Here is a 21,348-nt window from a genome sequence, read left to right as displayed (position 1 = left end):
CATGAAGAATGTAGCAGTCCTTGAAACTCTGCACGAGAAATTTAGCAGTCCTTGACTCCAAAAAGGTTGAGAAAAACTTAGTCTATGATCTTATCTATATTTCTGATTAAAAATATATTTGATTATTATGCAGATTGATGACTAGATTATATATTGGGATTCTTCCTCCATCAGTATTGCTTTTTGGAACCCAATAAGGGTATTTTTGTAGACACACTGAGCAGAGTTAGCAACATCACATAGGGTATCACAATTTTTCAGAACTACCCACTAAAATCTGCAGGCAGTAAGAAGGAAGACAGAGTAATTGACGGAGCAATCAAATTAGATTATTTAAACATTTACTAAAATTGCTAACTGACAAGACCTATATTAACTGTTAAAGATTTAACCCCTTGGTAGTTAACATTTCTATTGTTAACCATCTGGAAATGTCCAGTTACCACCGGTACGTCTGGTGGCGACTCGGAACTGGGCCTTTTCTGTAGCTGCTCCTGGTCTATGGAATGCACTCCCAACAGATATCCACAGTTTAGGCTCGCTGTCGGCCTTTAAGAGAGTCTTAAAAACCTATTTATTTGGCCTGGCCTTCCAAGGCTTGCAAAGTGTTGGTGTTTTTAAAAGTATATTAATTGGTTTTAAATAGTTTTAATCATTTTTTATTTGTCTTTATATTGTTTTTAGCATTATGTTCGAATTGTGGGTTGTATGTCTTTTTTAAAAGTTGTTGTATACCGCCCAAAATAAATAAATAAATAGCATCTGCTTGGCTTATCCCAATGCATAGGTTGGTTTCAGGTAAGTAATCACTAGCAGTCTTCCATGAAGTTAACCAATTTCTGCTGTGTGGTTGGTAGGAATGTGCACAAACGGGTTTGGAGGCCCTACTATGGACTGGTTTGAAGGACCAGTGCTTCAGCTAGTTTAATGGCGTCGGGGGGGGTTACCTTTAAGGAGCAGGGAGGGTCTTACCCCTGCCCCACTGCGGTCCCCCACCAGCACTAAATTTAAAAACAGTCCCACAGGGCAGCAGCATACCTCCTGGCTGTGCACTTCCAGTCTGATGCATACCAGGGCAGCAAGGAGGTATGGGGCCATGCTACAGGACCGTTTTTAAACTCAGCACCAGAGGGGAAAATGCGGCGGGCGGGGCAGTAAAAGCACCCCTGCTCCTTAAAGGTACCTGCTCCTTAAAGGTAATCCCCTCACCGTCAAATTGGCCACCGCTGCTTCCATGCACATCCCTAGTGGTTGGGTGGGTGTTAATTATGAAGTTGGCAAATTCAGAAATTATGACTAAATGTGATTGCACAGAGCAGTCAGTTAGCCAAAGCTCCCTCCCTTCATATCTTTCACAGCACAATGTTTCAAAATATGTGGAGCTCTGCAGCACTGCCTGCAATATGGGCTTAAGAAAGAAATATAATGAACACTATGTCTGTGCGTGCATGTGCATGTATACACACCACAGTTTGTGTATGTGCATGTATACACATACACACACACACACCACAGTAATAAAATATATAAATATATAAAATATATTTATATCCCCCACCACCCGGCCTCAGGATCCCAGGGATGAAGAAACAGAAAGAGAAAGAAGAGGATACAGATATAGCTATCTTTCAGTTTAAGATGTCCATTCTACGTCTCAAGGATGTGCACGAGCCGCAGTTCCAGCACATTTTGGGAAATTCAACTGGGATGAATTTAAGGAAAAAAAGCTCAGGTCCTTACCTTCTCTTTGCCATCCCATTCAGCTTCCTGCTTGGCAGTATGCATCCCAATAACCCCCTGCACGGTACCAGCATGCACATGGCACCTGAGGTTATTGGGATGTGCACCTCCCCAGCAGGAAGAATGACAACAAGAAGAATGAATCAAAAATTTAAAACAGCAAAGACAGACCTCATTTCATCTTCGCAAGGAATCTGCCCAGCTCTGTATGTCATAGAGAGAGAATTTTTAAAAAGCAAGTTACTCTACATTGTTCTACAAATACTCAGTTTAAAGTCTGAGTTAAAACTAGATTTAAAAAACCAATTTAATTTAGTATGATAAATATATGGTTTTAATTCACTAGTGATTTTAAATTTATACTTCAGAATGTTAAATAAGGAAAGCAACATCAACAGAAACCATTACACTTGCAGATTTCAGAATAGTGTATTTAACTTGCCACAGCATTTATATAATCCTAGCTTCCAACTAGTGGGCAGCAAATGCATCTCACTTCATATTTTAAACTGACACATCTAATGCAAAAACCCTGCCATGGGCTTGTTCCTCTACACTAATGAAGTTGTACGATACCCTACCTGAGGATATTAGTCAAACTGGCTGATATTCCTTGCTTTGACAGCTGAAGTACTGAAACATTTGCTGGGCACAAAACCATGTCCTCCTCTGCCAATTCTTATTTGTGATAACCCTTCTGCCCCCCGCCCCCCACCCCATAATGTCTGTTTCACACATCTACAATCCTATTCTGGTCCCATGGTCATTCTACAGCAATCCCTCACCAAGGGGATATTACAGACGTTTTCAAAATTAGCTATATTGGTTTCTACAGTGGTACAGACAATTGCTTAAGAATGTATAAATTCCTCCCTGTCTAATCAGGTCATAATTGCTGTGTTTATTAACATTTTGTTTTTGAACGTATAACCTACCTTTTTCTTGACAAAGCTTATATAAGAAATTAATGCTCAATAACCAAGCCTAACATACTCAGTGTAATCAACACCACAAAAACATTTCAACCTAATCCATAAAACAAACATGTTGATCATTTTCTTAAAACTTCCATACAACCAAGTAAACCCGGCTTCCTTCAAGTGACAGCACCACTATGGAGAAGGCTCGATTCTGCAGTCTCACAAATCTAGCTCACGTGGAGGCAGCACTTAAAGTCAGGCGCCCTTCTTGATCAACTCAAGAGTCAGGGAGACTTATACAGAAGAGAGTGGTATCCTCCAAGCTTCCTGCTTCCTCAAGTCATAACCTGCCTGGGGACACACTACCTTAACGAGTATCTTTGCCCATTTGAGCCTAACCAAGGTTTTGCAATCAGTCACAAGCCTTGCTCTTTAGTTACCTTTGACATAAATTGCTTGGTACCAAGGACAGAGCTCTCTCTGTGGTGGCACCACAGTTTTGAAACCTTCCCCTCAGGGAAGGAAAATTCACCAGACCTACCAGTCTTTCAGCTTGTAAGTGCGTCTAGTAATTCTGAAAGGCTTTTGTGTGTTTTAGCTCTCAGTTTTACTGACCACTGGGGTTTGCATCATTAAATTTTTGTTTTTGTTCTCTTTTAATTTGTGTTTGTTGCTGTCTTGCAGGGATTTTGTCCCAAAAGTATAAATCTTTCTTATTTTCTTTGTTTTAAAGACACAGGTCTCAGTCATTGCAAGTTTGAAAAGCACACTGAGTGTTCCATAAGGCTTTTCGCCAATTTCTGTGATGGCTTATGTTGATGTTATGTTACATAGTTTTTAAATTGCTAACCAGCATTACATCAGCCCTGAAATGGTTCTACACAAGCTAACAGGGAAGACAACTTTGTAAGAGAGAGGTTTGATCGGGGGGAAATTAAGCTGATGGACAGCTAAGATTATAAAACTGCAAGTTTAGCACTGTAAAAGTTTATTATTGTTAGAATAAAGTTCACTCCAGGGATTGAACCAGGATCCTGAGCAGTGTTCTCTCTAATTTTTTTCATCTGTGTGCAGAATGAGTTTTCTTCTGGGCAGCAGTATCAAGATAGTGTGTATGTGCACATGCACATTCAGAATGGGGCCTTCCTGATTCAACCTGAGTGGGATCTAAAATTAGCGGGGGGGGGACTTGTGAGCACACGCATGTGCACACGCCTTAAAGGGAACACTGATCTTGAGTCTGAAAAGGTTGAGGATTACTGTTCAGGGCACCAATCTTCATAAAGCCAGATAGAGAGCTTATTATACTACTTGCTAGATTTCCCTAAACCAGGGCTTTGACAAACTTTCTGTGCATCTAGGAGCCAGCACAAAAATTTAGAAGCCAGACAACAGGCTTCTCTTTATCACCTATAAAAATAGCATACTTAGAACAGAAACAGAGCTGCCTGAGACAAAAAGATTTTATTAGATATATCTGCCTCTGAATGTTGTAGTCTAGATTATTAAAGTTCTAGGCACCATGGTTCTCTGATGCCTGGGATTTGTCAAGCTCTGTCCTAAATACATAGCCACCTTGATTGATTATGGAAAAGTGAGGTAGAAATGTTTCAAAATTAGATATTTTGGTCAATCAAAAAAAAATCTCTTTTCAACTTGTCAAAAAAAATCAATAAATGTGCAAGTGAAAAAATCCTTTTAACATTGTTTTACATGTAAATTGATTGTTCTCAAATAGATTCATAAGCTGCTAAACAAGATTCAAACAAAAGTTGAGGCTCCAAATTTATCTTGCACCGAGCCCTAAAAATGTTAAGTACAGAAAACATAAAGCTTGAAAAAATTCAAGCTGCGAAATTCAGGGATTCTGAGAATCCATAGGGAAAGAGTAAAGGCGAAGCACCAAACAGATCACCAAATATGTATTACAAGGTAACATCATGAAGTAAATTATCTTCAATTTTTTTAAAAGGTAAACAAAATAATATCAGCAAGCAGTTGTGCAACGTGTGGTGTACAATACATAGGGAAAACCAACTAGCAATCCAGAATTTCAATTTGACCATAAGAGGTTTTGCATCCGTTCCCAGCATAGCCACTAATTGCAAGGACACTGCCTCATTATACATCTCTACTGCTGTCTCAAATGCACAAGCCAAGACACACAGAAACTTGGAAGCAAGCAACTGAGGTGCTGCAAGAGTGAAAAATTCTACCTACACCTGTTGGTATCTACACTAGGAAGGCAGAGGTTATGCCTCAAGATACAACTAGGCACAACATCATGAACCAACCCAGTACATGCCAAACAAATCAAGTGTTTAAGTACAGTATGGGTGGGCAGGAGAGGGGTTCTAAATCCTCCCTATCACATGCTTCTTCCTCAATCACTCACTTTTTAAAAGTAATTTTATCTTTTTAGCAGGGGTTATCTCCAGTCACAGTGCCTCACCATGAGGAAAAACAACTATTCGGGACAGGCGCACAGGCAGGAGAAGTATGTAGTTACATCATGCATACTGCACTTTAAAGCTGCACACCACCCAACTGTAGGGATTCAGTGGTAAACTGATCCAGACATACAGGTCTGCTGTTGCCAGTCAAGTTTGGCCCTTAGCTCACACAAGTATAAGTTAGCTGGCAGAGCCTGTATTACTAGCCCCTCAGTACTTTTAACAGGAAGACTGTTTTCAATTGAAAAGGTGTGTTGACAGCCATCACAGAAAACCATTAGCTATGCAAAATATGTATATGTAAAACAGAATCTTTGGCTGCAGTGATGTTATCCTTGCACAAGGTTAGCACACAGCCCAATTGTGTAAGAAGAAGTGCTCCACATGTGGATGCTTAGTTCTGCATGGAAGAAACATTTGAGAGCGAGCCCTTAATTTTTAGTCTGACAGACGACAGATGAACTGTTCTCTGATTAACAGGATTAAGAAGCAGTTTCTCGGAACTTTTTACACTACATACATCTGTGAGTAACCTCTCATTGTTATCTTTCTCCAATCTGAGAAGCACATCATGTGATTTAAAGTTACTTGTACTGAGGGTAGTCCTTTATTTTCATGAATATCCCATTAACAAAGCACTTCAGCTAAAGCAGACTGGTCCAAAGCTGTAACACACTCTCTTAGGCAAGCGCTTGGGCATCTGCGAACTATGATTTTTTCCATCTCTAAACAATATGATCTGAAACAGCATTACACATTATCAGAAGGATGCAGGCCCCTTGATGAAAACTTAATACCACCGGGGGTGGGAGATAATGGTGGCAGTGTTTCCTCGAACAGGGATTCCCAGGTGTTGTTGACTACAACTCCCATAATCCCCAAGCAAAGGCATCTGGGAATCCCTGTTAGAGGGAAAACAGAATGATGGATCAATTCCACGTTTTAGATTAGATTATAATCAAAGTATTATAATCTTGCATTCTTCCTGGGCCCCAATAACCTTTATTTTTAGGATTCATTTATCCTATCTACAGTACCAGCTCTCCCTTCCTTCCAGAATGTCTTACTCGTTCTCTTCTTTCTCTCTTCCACTTGGACAACATGCTTTGCTTTTCAGCATGCAGACAACCATGTACATGACTTGTATATGGACTAAACATTTAAAGAAAAGCTTCTTGTTCCACTCTGAAGAACAGCTTTATACACTCTAAACAAGCCTCTAAAGTTAACACATAATCACATCTGGACAGAATCCAATAGGCATACCAATGCCAACATAACAACTCAAGGGTGGAAAAATATTTTATACTCCTAGGAACCTGTTATATACAGAGCTAATGAAGCCTTTTAATTCCTGGGTTTTGTCATTAACAGAAACCCTATTAGAATATTTAAGATGCCTAATCAAAGTTCAGGCTGCTGAAGGAAACAAATGAAACAAGAAGCAAACCTTTAAGGTTTTAAATCTCTAATACTGTTGAGGAAGGCTGAGCATAGGCACAATGAGAAGAAGTGGTTGAGTAATCAAAAGTAACCTGAGTTCAAAACAAAGCATACCTTTTGTATTGAATCAGAAAGTCTTCGGATCAGTTCAGGCAATACTTCGTCCACTGGCCCAGCCCCAAATAATGAGATGTGCATATCATGCACATGCATGTCCTTCCCATGCTCCTCTACATGTAGCCCAAGGTGCCCCGTGTGTTGGCAGGGAGAGATGTGTGTGTTCACAGTGTGCACAACCTTATTGTGTGGGGTCAAGCCAGCAAATGAGGTATTATTTGAATTGGGCCTTCAAGTTACTTTTTGGTCTATCCCTTCTAAGAAATGTGCTGCTATGAAAAGTATTCCATTTTGCAAGTCAAATATAAAACACAGCCACAGGGTGCATTTAAATCACTAGTCAGAGTCTATTTCCTCACTGTTCTCTAATGAAAGCACATTTTTGCTTTTTGATATAACCTTTATACATATTAGTCACTACTCAAAGACAGGTAGGTGTAGGCTTCATTTTTAGAAGATAGGGTACACACTATACATTTTCTATTTTTTTTTCACATTACTTTTGCAACTACATCAGAACACAATAATTATTTCATCATCTTATTTAGGGATGTGCACGAACCGGTCCGGAGGCCATGTTGGAGGCCTCTGAACCGGTTCGGAACCGGACCGGTCTGGCACTAAGGGGGGGTCTACCTTTAAGGGCGGGGGGGTAGAACCGCTTTTCCCCCTCCGGCGGGGGGGTAGAGCCGCTTTTTCCCCTCCGGTGCTGCGGTTTAAATCGACGTTTTTGGGGCGGCAGCAGTCCTCCCTGCCGCCCCTGCCCCCGTCGTTGCCCGGAAGTTGCAGTAATAGGAGCACGCATGCGCGCATAGCAGCGCGCCTGTCATCACCGTGCGCGCACGCGCCGCCTACATCACACGCACACTGCGTGTGACGTAGGCAACACGCACGGCGGCAACAGGCGCACGCATGCCGCTACGCGCGCATGCGTGCTCCTATTACTGCAACTTCCGCGCAATGACGGGGGCAGGGGCGGCAGGGAGGACCGCTGCCGCCCCAAAAACTTCGATTTAAACCACAGCGCCGGAGGGGGAAGAGCGGTGGGAGGGGTAAGTTCTACCCCCCTGCCCTTAAAGGTAGACCCCCCCTCAGTGCCGGACCACGCCGCATGGTTCCGTGCACACCCCTACTCTTATTCTGCATCCACAAGAAGAGGAAATTCATTAAAATATTCCCAAGTGGGGTTTCTTTTACAGTCTACTGCCAGACTAGGTTTTTCTTTCCCTCAGGAGATCTCAAATCAAACGAAGGCACATTCAGAACCATAAACATATCCCTTAAGAGTTCAGTAGCATTCTGTTCAAAACAGTTTTGCTTTTGTTTCAATTTCTCTGCCTTTCTCTCCTTGCACTTATGCCCAGACTCCTCCTTCAACAATCCTCTAATATTGACACATCTTTGTATTTGCACTTTAGAGAGAAACTGGAGAGAGAGAAAGGAGTGTGCACTGATCAGGACTTATCTCTCATCTCTATATACATATAGTAAACATGTTTAGAGTATATAAATATATGTCATAATTCCTATTCATGATTGTATCTTTGAGCTTTAACACACATTTGTATTTGATCAAGACAAATTTGATCTCCATCTCCATAAATCCAACTGATGTCTGTAGAAGTTTGCACATCCAGTCACTTTTGGCAGAAATGGGCTGCTCGGAGAGCCCACCAACATCCCCAGTTTGTGAAGGCTCCATCAGAAATTAAGATAATTGTGAGGAAAAGTAGATGGAGGCCAATGCTATTTAGTGAAAAATAATATTTTTAATTCAAGTGAAAAACACAGAAGGAAAGATCAATTCCTTTCCCACCAAAGGCAGTATGGAAAGTGAGTATAGATGGCTGGGCTGGAACTGGGAGAAAAGGCTAGAGCAGGGATTCTCAATGTTGGGTCCCCAGATGTTATTGGACTTCAACTCCCATAATCCACAGCCCAAGTAGCCTTTGGTTGGGCGTTATGGGAGTTGAAGTCCAATAACATCTGGGGACCCAAACAGTGGTCCCTCTATTTTTTTTCATCTCTGTGCAGAATGAGTTTTGTTCTGAGCGGCAGTATCAAGGCAGTGAGTGCGCACCTGCATTCAGAATGGGACCTTCCCAATTCAACCTGAGCAGGATCTAAAATGAACTGAGCAGACATCCAAAAGCTTGCAAGCGCACGCACGTGCACACACCTTACAGGGAACAGTAGACCCAACATTGAGAATCTCTGGGCTAGACTATCTAATGTGAACTAGTTCCTACACTGTGAGTGCCAGAATTCTCATCAAGAGCATATACAGGTGGCCCTTGTTATCAGTCTCGCAGCTCACAGTTTCACGTATCTGCAGTTGGGTCTTAGAAACTCAGTTTCTTTATCTGCAGTTTTAAAAATAGGCAAAATTCTACTATCCATTGTTCCTGGGTGGCCAGAAATTACTTCCAAGGCAATTTCCAGCCACCATTTTGCAGCACAGAGCCATTTTGTGGCTCTTCCCACTGCCCTCAAAAGAGCATTTTTGCAAAAAGTCACAAAAATGTTGAGGATTTGTGGGTTGGGGGAGGGGGCACTTGATGGAGAGCTGGAAGCCTGGAGAGCAAGCTTTATTCCTTTTATTTCTGCTTTTTTAAGTTTAAGGAACCTAAACCCTAGATTCTCATAGGGGTAAGGTTTCATTATTAGTGGTTTCTGTATTAACACCTATAGGAGAGAACGGAACCCCCGAAAATAACGAGGGCCACCTGTATAACACTTAAACCTTCCCTGAGGATGTATACATTTCTTATATTTGTCTTTAAAACAGCCCGCTACAATTAAGTTCTATTTATAATTTGATCTTTTCCTCTTATTTTCTACAGGGTAAAGTAGACACATCGCTTGTTTGAACACCAAAGCCACATTAAAAACCTACAATAACCCAGAAGAGCACTATAGTTAATTTGTATGTAATATAATATTGACAAACATGGAGGCTACCATGCCATAGACATTGCTAAATTTGATCTTACCAGCTCAGTTTACACTGACACCTGATAACAAGCATGCATCCCCATCATTCAGGTACTTAAAGTTATTAAATTGGCTTAGAAATAATAACTTCTGAAAATGTCACTTGAATTCCAGAAAAAGAATCTTCTAGCTCTGTTCTGCATATCTGCAACCATGCCGGTTAAAAAAAACATAAAATTCAAGTCAAGATTCTGGTACTCTTCCACATCTGGCTCATATATTGCCCTCTGCCTCCATCAGTATAATCAAGGAGTGTAGATCCCATCGTCCTTCTTACTGTAGCCTTTCTACAATGAAGAGATCAACTGCCTTTCCAACATCACAATACAACTCAATGCCACTGCATCCCAAACACTCAGTCACACCGCATATAATGCTTTATAGTAATCTGCAATCCAATACTTATTTTGAATACAATTACAATCAGACCTGTTTAAAGACTGAAAGCATATTTGTACACAGAAAAATTGGAAGGCCAGTCTACTGAATACTAATTGCTTCATGTTACTTTCACTTCTATTTACAGCACTAATTACAACAGTAAATGGCAAATTTCTGTGCACATACCATTATTCAAATTTCTGTGCAAATTTCTGTGCAAGTTTCTGTGCACATACCATTAGTCCTTTATTCCCTTCATTCCAAGGGAAGAAAAGAGCTAACAGAAAAGTTTTAAATCATGCATTCTACATGAAAGACTGCTATGTAATTGTCACAGTGACACGGCTATCCATCTCCTGCCCACCAGTACCAGAGCCAAATGTACAATAATCTGCTTTTCACAGGTCTCTCCTTGGCCCTGCAAGGACTCTGCTCTCATAAAGGTGCATATGGAAGAATTCTAAGCCAGAGCAAATAAAACTACCTTAAAGGGAGAAGAGATGCAGGCTCCAAGTAGATGAGATACCCATTTAAATGAAAATGTGGGTTGCAAAAATATTCTACCCATATTTGTAAAGCTATACATGCTAAATCCTATGCAGCTAAATACTCTGATTCTCAGAGTGGCTCCACAATTTGCACAACAATAATGTATGCTGCAGGTATACCATTGTTACAGTGATGTTTCCTATAGCAAATACACAAAAAAGCTACAGCTCAACAAAACTGATCCAGGGACAGGAAAGATTAGATTTTCCACTCATTTACTAAGTTTGGGCTCCCATAGTCACTCAGTCCAATTAACCAGAAGAATTCTTGGATTATCAATATAGATCTACAGATCCACATCAGTGGCCAGAAATGGTTTCACCAATGGCATGTGCACTGGGTACTTCCTGTTACTTCCAGCCAAAGAGGACACGGGGTGGCAGGGAGGTACGCTGCCACCCCAATGGACACTTTTAAAATGGAGTGCCGGTGGGGGAAACACAGCAGGAGGAGTAAGGGCACCCTCCCCCGCCCTTAAAGGTATGCCCTCCACCTTTGAGCCACCCCCAACAGTTCCATGCACATCCCTATTCTAGATGACTATTTGACAATCCCAGGGCCTTCACCAAGAATGCTCTGCTTCTTGCAGAGATCATTCTTCGTCCCGTAACTATGACAGTTTTGGATATTTTATCTTAATCAGCCAGGGACACATACAGGAAGATGCAGTTTTGTACTCTTTTATTTATTTATTTTTCCATAAATATATTCTTCATGTGTTTTAGCATGGAACTAGCTGCTTTTATTATTATTATTTATATTTATATCCCGCTCTTCCTCCAAGGAGCCCAGTGCGGTGTACTACATACTTAAGTTTCTCCTCACAACAACCCTGTGAAGTAGGTTAGGCTGAGAGAGATGTGACTGGCCCAAAGTCACCCAGCAAGTTGACCAGCTGAATGGGGATTTGAACCCAGGTCTCCCCAGTCCTAGTCCAGCACTCTAACCACTGCACCACGCTGGCTCCTTCTTTACTCCAACTTTACTACAAATGCAAGCATGACAACTTTGTGACTCTGGGCCAGTCACTTCTCTCTCAGCCTAACCTACTTCACAGGGTTGTTGTGAGGAAAAACCTAAATATGTAGTACACTGCTCTGAGCTCCTTGGAGGAAGAGCAGGATATAAAATGTAAAATAACTAACTAAATAAATAAATCTTATTTTAACTTCTATTACACAATGAGGCCTGAACTCAAGCCTTGGCAGGAATAATCCCATTCTGGTCAAAGCCCACAGGTGCCAGAAAGAGCTTTTGGCCCTTCATAGTAGCACACACAACCCTAATCCAGCTATGTATATATTCGGCTGTACACACCTATCCAATCAAGGCAGTTCGAGTCCTCAGGTCTGAAAAGAAGGGACTGCATCAACACTGATCACTTTACCGAGGCCGAGCAAGGCTGAATTTACAGTACCTAATCCAGTGACCGGAACTATATAAATGCAGCACTAGAAGCTGAATTGCCGCCTGAACGCCTTGAGCACAGAATCTTCATCTAAAAAGATAGATGAACAGAAACCAAGTTCCATATGTTGATCTGCCTAGACAGAGACAATAATGTGTACTACTCTTAAGTGTGTGGATGTTTGCCTCAATCATTAAAGAATGTACTACTGTCAAAACCTAAGTGGACAGGTGCAGTACAACAAAAAACAAACTTTTCTTTTGAAGCTAGATGGTCATATGAAAGTTTTAATAAACTGATTAACCATTTGCTCATTGCTGAATAGTCAATTAATGACTTCATTTCTTATGACAGTGATGAAAAAAAAACAGTCCACTACGTGTAGGAACTGCAATTCGATTACTGTTTTGACTAAACCTGTTCTATCTATTCAATTACAGTTTATTGGCACTATAGCATCAACTGTATAGATTTACTATTTTTGCTGACTCTCCTAATGACTCACTGAATAGTACAGGCAAGCATTTGTCTGAATTACCAAAGCACATTTGGCTTATTTATCAAGAAAGTGCCTGTTGAAACAATTTATGGAGGAGCTAAATCTTTAAGATCCAGCTTCCCTGCATTTATTACTTCTGGAAGTTACCAAAAAGTGGGGGAGCAATAATCCTACTCAAGCATCACGCTATACAAAGAAAAATAAACTGCTTTTTTCCTGTAAGGAAATAGAACTATAAAGTAGATGATACATTTATAAAATAGCACAACTGAATTAAAATGGAACATTTGTATAAGTTGCCAAACCATGACAAAAAAAATATATTTTAAGATCAGGATATGAATTAGACTATACCCTAAAGACAAATAGTTCTGAAGATGCAGAGGCATACAAAACATGGGCAATAACTTTCTAAATAGCCACACAGCATAATATCTACAAGTCAATACTTGTAAACATCTGATGAATACACATCATACTCAAGCAAATGTTTACTGAAAATACTTCCATGCAGGTAATTCAGCTGAGAAGGGCAAACTAGGAAAGGTCATCAGAAACTATTGATGGCATGGCTTAGAACCAAGCAGCTAAGGAGGAAAATTCAAAGGCCTGTCAGATAATTTACTGTCATATAAACTTGGTTTGCCAGAAGCAATAGCAGCAACAAATCATTTCTAAACTATATTAATGAGATGAATGGAATTTTACAACATAAGCACTCACCATAAACAACAGTGTATTTTACTTAAATATTTTGAAAAGGGGCCTTGTATACCTGGTGGATATACTAATTTAAGCAGTTTATTAAAGAAACTGACATGAAAGAGTATCAAGATCAATATCAGGTAACACCAAGGAGTTCAAAAGAAACATGAATACAACAGTTTATAGCTATGTCATGCAATGATACATTTTATCTCCTTTAGAATCTAAGTCATTTCTGGGAATGAAACACTGCTTTAGAAGTGATCATTCTTTGTGAAAGGATTACTCTATTTAGACTTCACTGCTTTTCTGCCAAACATAAGCCATATAAGGAAGTTGAAGTTCACTGCCATCAATTCTGTCCAGTCCTTTGAGATGGCCAGGAGTAACCTTTTCTGGTGCCTCTGAGGATAAATGTGTGCAGTTTTCAGAAAATTTAAACATTTTTAATTGACAATTTTAAAAAATTAAATCAAATCTTTCCTCACATCATACAGATCAGGAAAACCAAAACATGTATGTTGGTTAGTACTACTTGGGATAGACAAACAAGGCTTTAATTATTGCTATCAGATTATGTATATGCGACAAGTGTGTTTTATGCAGATCTGAACATCAATGAATGTTCCATTTCTTGCTAAGCAATCAAATTATGTAATTCAATAATGCTCCCTTTCATTTCCTTTACAACAAAATCTGCTCAGTCTTAGACAAGCAATAAGGAAACCTGTTGTGGCTGCTTCACAACTGTTTCCCAATTACACCAAGGTCAAAATATGTAGTCAAAAAGAATATTAAGCATGAAACAAGCTAATTCCACTCTTCTGGATACTACTAGGAAAAAGGTTACTGCATAAACTATATTTGGCATAAACGTATGCAAATAAAGTCAGTCTTCTATTATGAGATAACTAAAAGTGCTAAAGCTAATGCCTGCTTTCTGCGAATACAAAGAAAATACCCTCAGTACCCTTCGTGGTGCAATTTTTGCAAGAGGACTTATCTGTAAGACTAACAAGGACATTTTAGCAGGGCTTTCCAATCTATGAAGAAACTTGATAGTTGTAGAAAGAATTAGAAAAATTCATCGATCTCCCAAAAAGAATGTCTGCAATTGTTTTAACATATAATTGGAAAATAATCGCAGCTCTTTATGCAACTCGAGTGCTTCAGAGGAAGAAAGAAAGTTACCGGTTCAGCAACTCTACAGACGACATGTTTTAAGATCGCGAATGCATAATCAAGCAGTTTCACTTCAATACCTTCTGCTAAGGAACAAAGAAACTTCTGTTTGAGAAGCTTCTTTTTTTTTTTTAAGAAAGAATTACTCTACTAGATTTCTCCTAGACACACAAGACCCTCTCAGACATGCATGCACCCGCATGCACATACTCATACACACACGAAACGGGAAACCAGCCAAATTAATAAGCCGGAAAGACATTAAAAAGCAAAACAGAAGCAAGAGAGCAGAAGTCAGGCCATTATCTCAAAGCGAAGTACGAACTCGTTCGCTCTCTCTGACTTCAAGTATGTAAGAAATGTTTTATGACCAACGTTCCAGGCATAGAGTCACACGTTTCCCCGTTAAAAAAAACCAAAACACACGTTTCTCTTTTCTTTCTCCCCCACCCTTTTGTTTTGTTTTTTGTTTGTTTTGCGCGTACCTCACACTTCGGGCATCCAGATTTTCTCCATCTGCTCCGGATTCCCACGACCACCACCAGATGTTTTAAATCCAATCAAGTTCTCCCCAAGGATGCAACAGTTTTCGGCGGCTGGCGAGGGAGAATACGGTAGCGCCAAGCTTGGGGTCCGGGGGAAAGGCCGAAAAAGACGGGCTGCTTGTTTTGCTTCCTTTTCCCTCCCCCCACTTTACTTTTTCCTCGTCGTGGAAGGTTTCGGGGTCTGGATTTCAACCCCCTCCGCCGTGACGGTTATGCGGTTTCAGGTGTCTCCAACGCCGCCCAGTCCCGGCTGAAGAGCCACTTCCTGACCTGACTGGGGGCAACCAGCAGCAGCAGCAGCAGCAGCAACGGGGCCGCAGTGCCTGCGCGGAGCAGAGCGCCAGGCGGCCTCCCCGCTTCCTTCCCAGAGAGAGCGAGAGCGCGGCTAGAGCTCCCAATCCGCCGCCGCCGCCTCCTCCTCCGCCGACCCCTCCCCTGCCTTCTGCTTTCCTCAGCGTCCCCTCAGTAGGCCGGGCCCTGGATGTTGTCGAGCCTGCCGCAGCCCCGCGCCGCCACCTCCAGGGCAGGTGGCGAGAGGAGGAGAGAAGGAACCCAGAGCAAAGGCGCAACAAGCCCCAGCGCCCCGCTCCGTCCGCGCCCGTCCTGTCTCCGGTGCTTTCCCCGCTTTCCTTCCTTCCCTCGCCTTCGCCGTCCTCCCTCTCCCCTCACGCACAGCTCCTCCTTTCCACACTTCCCCCTTCCTCCTCCTTCCCTCCCTCCCTTCCTCCCTCTTTCCTTTCCCGCCCCTCTCGCTTGGCAGCTTGCTCTGGGCGCCGGCCAGTGACTCGCAGAGGTGTCTCCTCCGCGCTCCCCAGAGAGAAGGGCGGCGGCGGCAGGCAGGCAAGGGAGGGAGGGCGCCCGGCCACCACGACACACAAGGGCGGCGGGAGCAGTTCTACTACTACTACTACCACCACCACCGCCCAGGCCAGGAGGAGACACTGCAGCGCCGCCCAGACAGCCAGGCGTGACTGACTGACACTCTCTCCCACTCCCTCAGTCGGCTGCGCCGCGCAGCTGCACTCACTCGATCCCTCCAGCCTGGAGCCAGACAACAAGTCTAGAGCTGGCGAAGAGAGCGGCCGCGCGACTTGGCCAATCCGCAGAAAGGAACTTCGAGCAACAGCCAATGACCCTGCTCTGAAGGGCGACGGGGAAGGAAGGAAGGTTAGGCTGTGTTTAAAAAAAGAAAGAAAGAAAAGGCAAAAAGCAAAACCGACGGAGAGTTCAAGCCATGGTGGGTGGAGGCGATATTATCTATATCTTTTATTTATTGTGAGTGTGAGAGAGATTGAGAGAACTGAAGGAAGCCAACTGAGAAAATTAAGTAGACATAAAGAGAGAAATAAATAAAGTGGTTTTTAAATATTTATTTCAGGGGAGGAGCCACCATTGTGCAGACAGGTTCAAAGAACTTGGCCACCACTCCTGTGGAGCCACCTCATCCTACCTGGCCACAGCCCCTGTGTTTGACCCCTGATGCAGGGACGCCCGCGCCTCCATGCCAGCCATATGTGGGAACAGGGCGCGCAGCCCTGTTTGCAAGGCCCTTCAGCCAGCGCTGGGTTTCCAGCCTGGCTGAGAGTGCCATTCCATGCTTCGAAAGGCAGAGAGACGTGTTCCCAGCCAGGCTCACCAACAGGGCCACACAAGTAAAAAGACATAATGCATGAAATCACAACACACTCACACACCCAGAAATACAAAATACTATACAAAATAATTTTAAAACATTTTTAATCAGTTTTAAAAATTAAAATGTAAAAGGCCAGAGTGAACAAAAAAGGGAGCAGGGACACAGCCTTCAGAAGTGGCTAGTAACCCCCTACCTCAGAGCACCACCTTGCTGAAGGTTGTATCCACTTTCCACAGGTCACTGCTGTTGCTCCTTCCAGTGCTTTTTTCCTAATCCAGTGTCCCATGCTGAGCAGATTTTACATACCCTGGACATTTGGAGGGAATTTTATGAACATTTTATGTTCAGAGGACTTCTGCTCTGCAGAAAACAAAATCGTTATTTGTTTCATATGATGACAGACACCTGGGTCTCCAACCCTCTCCTCAAACCTTATCTCACTGGATATTACAAACCATTTCCCTTACTTACCAATTAGCAGGTAAACCTGAACCTGCCCCGATCAGGGCACACTCTAACAGGGCTGTCTCCACGTCCACAGTGATTGACAAGAATGTACTATCATTGGACATAAACTGTGGAGCTGCAACCTACCTCTTTTATTACTCACTATGCTCCAGACATTAAGGCATGAAATGATTCTTCCTTTGGCAGAGTGGTACTGTATCTCATCTTCCAGTGACTGCCTCCCTCCTCCAAGAAGAAAGCTTGCAATGCGCACACTCCCAGTGTGAATAACAGAGACCACAACGAAGAACAAGTTGCTTACCTCTGAGGTTCTTATGGTTGTCATCTGTTTGTTCACACATCCACTGTGCAAAACTTCTCACCAAAACGCTAGCAGGGACTACGAGCTTTGGAAGATTCAAGAATGGAGCTTCTACACACATGCAAAGCCCACCAGTGTGAACCAACAGATGATCACTAGAAGAACCTCATTTACAGGTAAACAATCTGCTGTTTCTGCAAAGCAAGGACTACCCTTTCAGATGTGTTCAAGAAGAGAGTCTAGCTACCAGGGGAGAGTTAAGGATGGTCAAGCAGTAGGGGATGGGGGAACTGTGTTTGGCCTTCAAAACTGCCTAGAGATTTTTATACTAGGCAGTATATTAAATAAATAAATAAATAAATAAATAATAAAAGAAGACAGTTGGTTTTCTTTCCCGCCCCACTGGCCATAAGGTTATTTACTAATACCTCAAAAGTGGGGGTGGGGGGGTGATGGGGGAGGGATGATTTCACAACCAGGTATTAGTCCCCAAAATGCACATATGGCCCACCCACATAGCTCTTTAATTTGCCAATGTAAATTAAATTACAGGGCCAGACTCGTTCCCCACATGCCCATGAATCTTTCAGCACTGTCCATATTGAGTGTGATTTCCTGCCCAGCAGCTGCTTGTGTGAATAATGTCCATATTTAGCCTTCCATGGGCAAAGCACAGTTGTTACTTTTTAGATGGCCTTGAGAGCTGGTTTCCACACGACATTTGCTGTGTGTGCACGAGGTTGATGACTTCACTCCTCCGCACCATGCTGGTCTTGCACAGATACCCCCACCCCCTCTCCCTTCTCCTTCACATCAAGAGAACAGGTTAGTGACCCCTGCCCTGCTCCTCAAACCCCCTGCTTTGCAAATCAGCACCAGCCATGCAGTCCCATCCAGCCATTCAGTGTTTGACAACTGATTCACCAATCCATGACTGGCACTGCCACCAGCATTGCCACCGAGAGCAGCCAGGCTGGGGATGGAGAAGGAAGATCTGTGCCAAATGAAGGAGGAAGGCAGAGACTGGGGTGTTCGTGGACCTCTGAAAGTGTCCAGTCACAATGTCAGCTGCAGTTCAAGAATGAGGCCACATCCAATTGGATATCTCAGCATATGGCACAGAGGGGATTCCAATGCATCAGAGTACAGTTCAAGGAGAGACTCCAGCACCTCATGAAGAAGTTCAAGGAGGTGATCACCCACAACAAGATGTTGGGAGTGGAGCCAAGGACTATCCCACACTACAACCAGCTGGAATCAGTCAGGAGGGATGTGACTGATACCTGGGAGCACTGCTGGGCACCCCAACCCAGAGAAGAGACCAATGCGGCAAGCCAGATGGCAGCACTGACAAGCATGCAGGGGAGCAGCACCAGAATGCCACAGCACAGAACACAAGCTCTAGTAGATTAAAGTCTTTGTCTCAGAGCAAACTCATGTGAGGGAAAGAAATGCTGAATCATCCCTGCTGAGCTGCTTGACTAGGCTTCTCCTAAAACTCTTCTGTATTAATGGTAGGTTCAAAGGCTGCCGCCACCACCCTTTTGTCTACAGAAACTCTCTGGGCTTGGGGTGGGATAACACAGAAAGAAAAAACTCTTAATTTGACTCATAGACAAGTAAAAAAATCTTCCACTTGCAAGCCTACACATGGTGAGAAAATTGATAGCTGCTGAACCAAAGAAAATCTCCCTTCACTCCCCACCCCACTTTTTTCTGAGTTAAAAACCAACTTGGAGAGGCATGTAAAAAGAAAATTTAAAAAATTAATAATTTTATTCAATTACTACAGACTGCTTTTGTCTGAGGCTTTCTCAGCTTCTAAATACAGTTAAGAATACTTAGTAGGATTGCAAAAATTGATTGTCTTAATGCACACTTAAATGTTTATAGAGTCTTTTGCAATGCCCTAGGTAGGATGGGCCTAGGCTAGTGTTCTTACAGTGTTTTATTACAGGTAAACTATAATAGAACAATATCAGGAATATGCAAAAGCATGTGCACCAAAGAAACAGAAATTCTAATGCAAACTCTTACTAGACCACTTTCTCCTGCCCTAAACCTCCAAAGCCACTAGCCTTAGTTTCCTTTTTCCTTGAACTCACCAAATTCCAGTTGAGAATCAAGCCTCTGCAGTTCTGTCTTCCAAGAGCTGCACTTATCCTCCTGCAGCCATCCTCCATGGCCAAATGTCCTCCTCTGCACCTCTAGCCTAGCTTTTCCTCTAACAAATAACTCCCTTCTTCCTGGCAACAGCTCTCTAGGTCCCAACCACCTGGTGTGCTGACTGGCTGAGCCCTGGAGTTCACCCGTCTGTCAGTCAAGACAGAGTTCACTGCTGGTTAACTCTTTAGAGGGAGGGGTGGCTGATCACTACACAAGTGTTGTGAGAAATGGGAGGGACGAAGTGTGGAAGGCAGCTGCCACCATGAAAATACACCCGTGCAGGGGCCCCTGATCTAATGATGGGAGGATAGGAGGGGCAAGAAATGTGAGTGCTGTGGAATGTGCTTCATGATTGGTGCTGCCAGGGCTCTATGTGTTCTTTGACAAAGCTTCACAGTGATGGATTGTCATGCACCTCTCCTACTGTCACTGTATCGTTCTGACATTCCTTTCTTGCTGAGGAACACCCAAGTCCCAAAACACGCAGCAGAAAGCCAGCATCCATCAATGTGCTCCTTTCCTTTTAAATGAAGAAACTGTGGTGTCCCTATTCCCAAGCAGTGGCGGGAGCATTTCTGGGCTCCTCTGAGCCAGTCTCTCAATGGTAGTGGGAGGAGCTTGCACACAAAACCCAAGTTACAGTGGCAGCATAATTCAAACAACACTATGCCGCCTTCTAACCTCAGGTTTCAGCAGCAAAACTCACTACAAACCAAAGGTTCAAATTCAGGTTTGGGAGCTAAAATGGAACCGCAGTTGGGTGATGAAGCCGCAGTTTCACTTATACAGATGACCACAAACTCAAACCTCTGGCACTTTTAACTCCGGTTTTACATTTTGTCCAAAGGCAGACCATGTGTACAGCGGGATGCAGGGTCACATCTCCCTAGCAGATTTCAGATGGCCTGGTCCTCACATCTCTCCCCATCCCAGTCTTTCCTGCCTGGAGAAGAAGAGAAAGCTAGCCTGGAAAGCAGACTAGAAAGTTTGTCCTAATCAAAAAATACAGTATTTAAAGAAAAGAATCTGGTATATTTTCTGAACTGCATGACAAATGACCAGTTAAGAGATTTGGCTATCATAGGTATTGGGAAAAGGTTGTGTAAGTCTTTTGATCTGAAGAAAGTCGTAGACAGATTTGCTTCTTATCACAACAGGTGTATTCAGTTTCATTATTAAGGTAAATAAATCAACAACATTCATTATCTTACTTCTATAAGTGGTTTCCAACAGGGCTGTTCAGGGGTGTGAGCCAGCGCCAACCCATTCCCCTGCCAGTGACTCTTATTTGCATGGTGCACAGCCAAACAGGTACATCCAGGGGGGCGGGCTGGGGGGACCTGCATTTGCCTACTCCCACCTGGATGTGCTGTGTGTGTGGACTCTGATTAGACTGGTGGACTAGGGATGTGCACGGAACCGGTTCAGAGACCCTTTATGGGCCTCCGAACTGGTTCAAAGGACCGGCGGTTCCGCCAGTTCAAAGGTGGTGGGAGTTTCCCTTGAAGAGCGGGAGAGGGTCACTTACCCCTCCTGCCGCTTTCCCCCCCACCAGAGTCCGTGTTTCTCAATGCCCATCGGGGCAGCAGCGTACCTCCCTGCCGCCCCATTGCCCTCATCTTCCAGATATGACCAGAAGTCGCCAATGTGCCTGCACATGCCGGCACAGGCTCACGTGGGCCACTGTGTCGAAACAGGATGCTGAAGAGGAGAGGAGAGCTGGTCTTGTGGTAGCCAGCATGACTTGTCCCCATAGCTAAGCAGGGTCTGCCCTGGTTGCATATGAATGGGAGACTTGATGTGTGAGCACTGCAAGATATTCTCCTCAGGGGATGAAGCCG

The 21,348-nt window shown here is 43.1% G+C and overlaps 1 protein-coding gene across 3 annotated transcripts in view; it reads right to left on the bottom strand.

Moving 5' to 3' along the window:
- ERBIN (erbb2 interacting protein) overlaps positions 1 to 15,905 on the bottom strand; it is a 190,442-nt gene extending 174,537 nt beyond the window's left edge. Inside the window, exon 1 of one of the 3 annotated variants that reach the window (XM_053296275.1) lies at positions 14,877 to 15,905. The gene's annotated coding sequence lies outside the window, so the exon portion shown is untranslated. The remainder of the gene's footprint in view (positions 1 to 14,876) is intronic. The other 2 variants (XM_053296274.1, XM_053296276.1) reach the window with 2 other exon arrangements.
- Between the last annotated feature and the right edge of the window lie 5,443 nt (positions 15,906 to 21,348).

This window comes from Hemicordylus capensis, chromosome 2 (assembly GCF_027244095.1).
Source record: "Hemicordylus capensis ecotype Gifberg chromosome 2, rHemCap1.1.pri, whole genome shotgun sequence".
Lineage (NCBI taxonomy): Eukaryota > Metazoa > Chordata > Lepidosauria > Squamata > Cordylidae > Hemicordylus > Hemicordylus capensis.
This window is presented reverse-complemented; position numbering and strand designations above follow the sequence as displayed.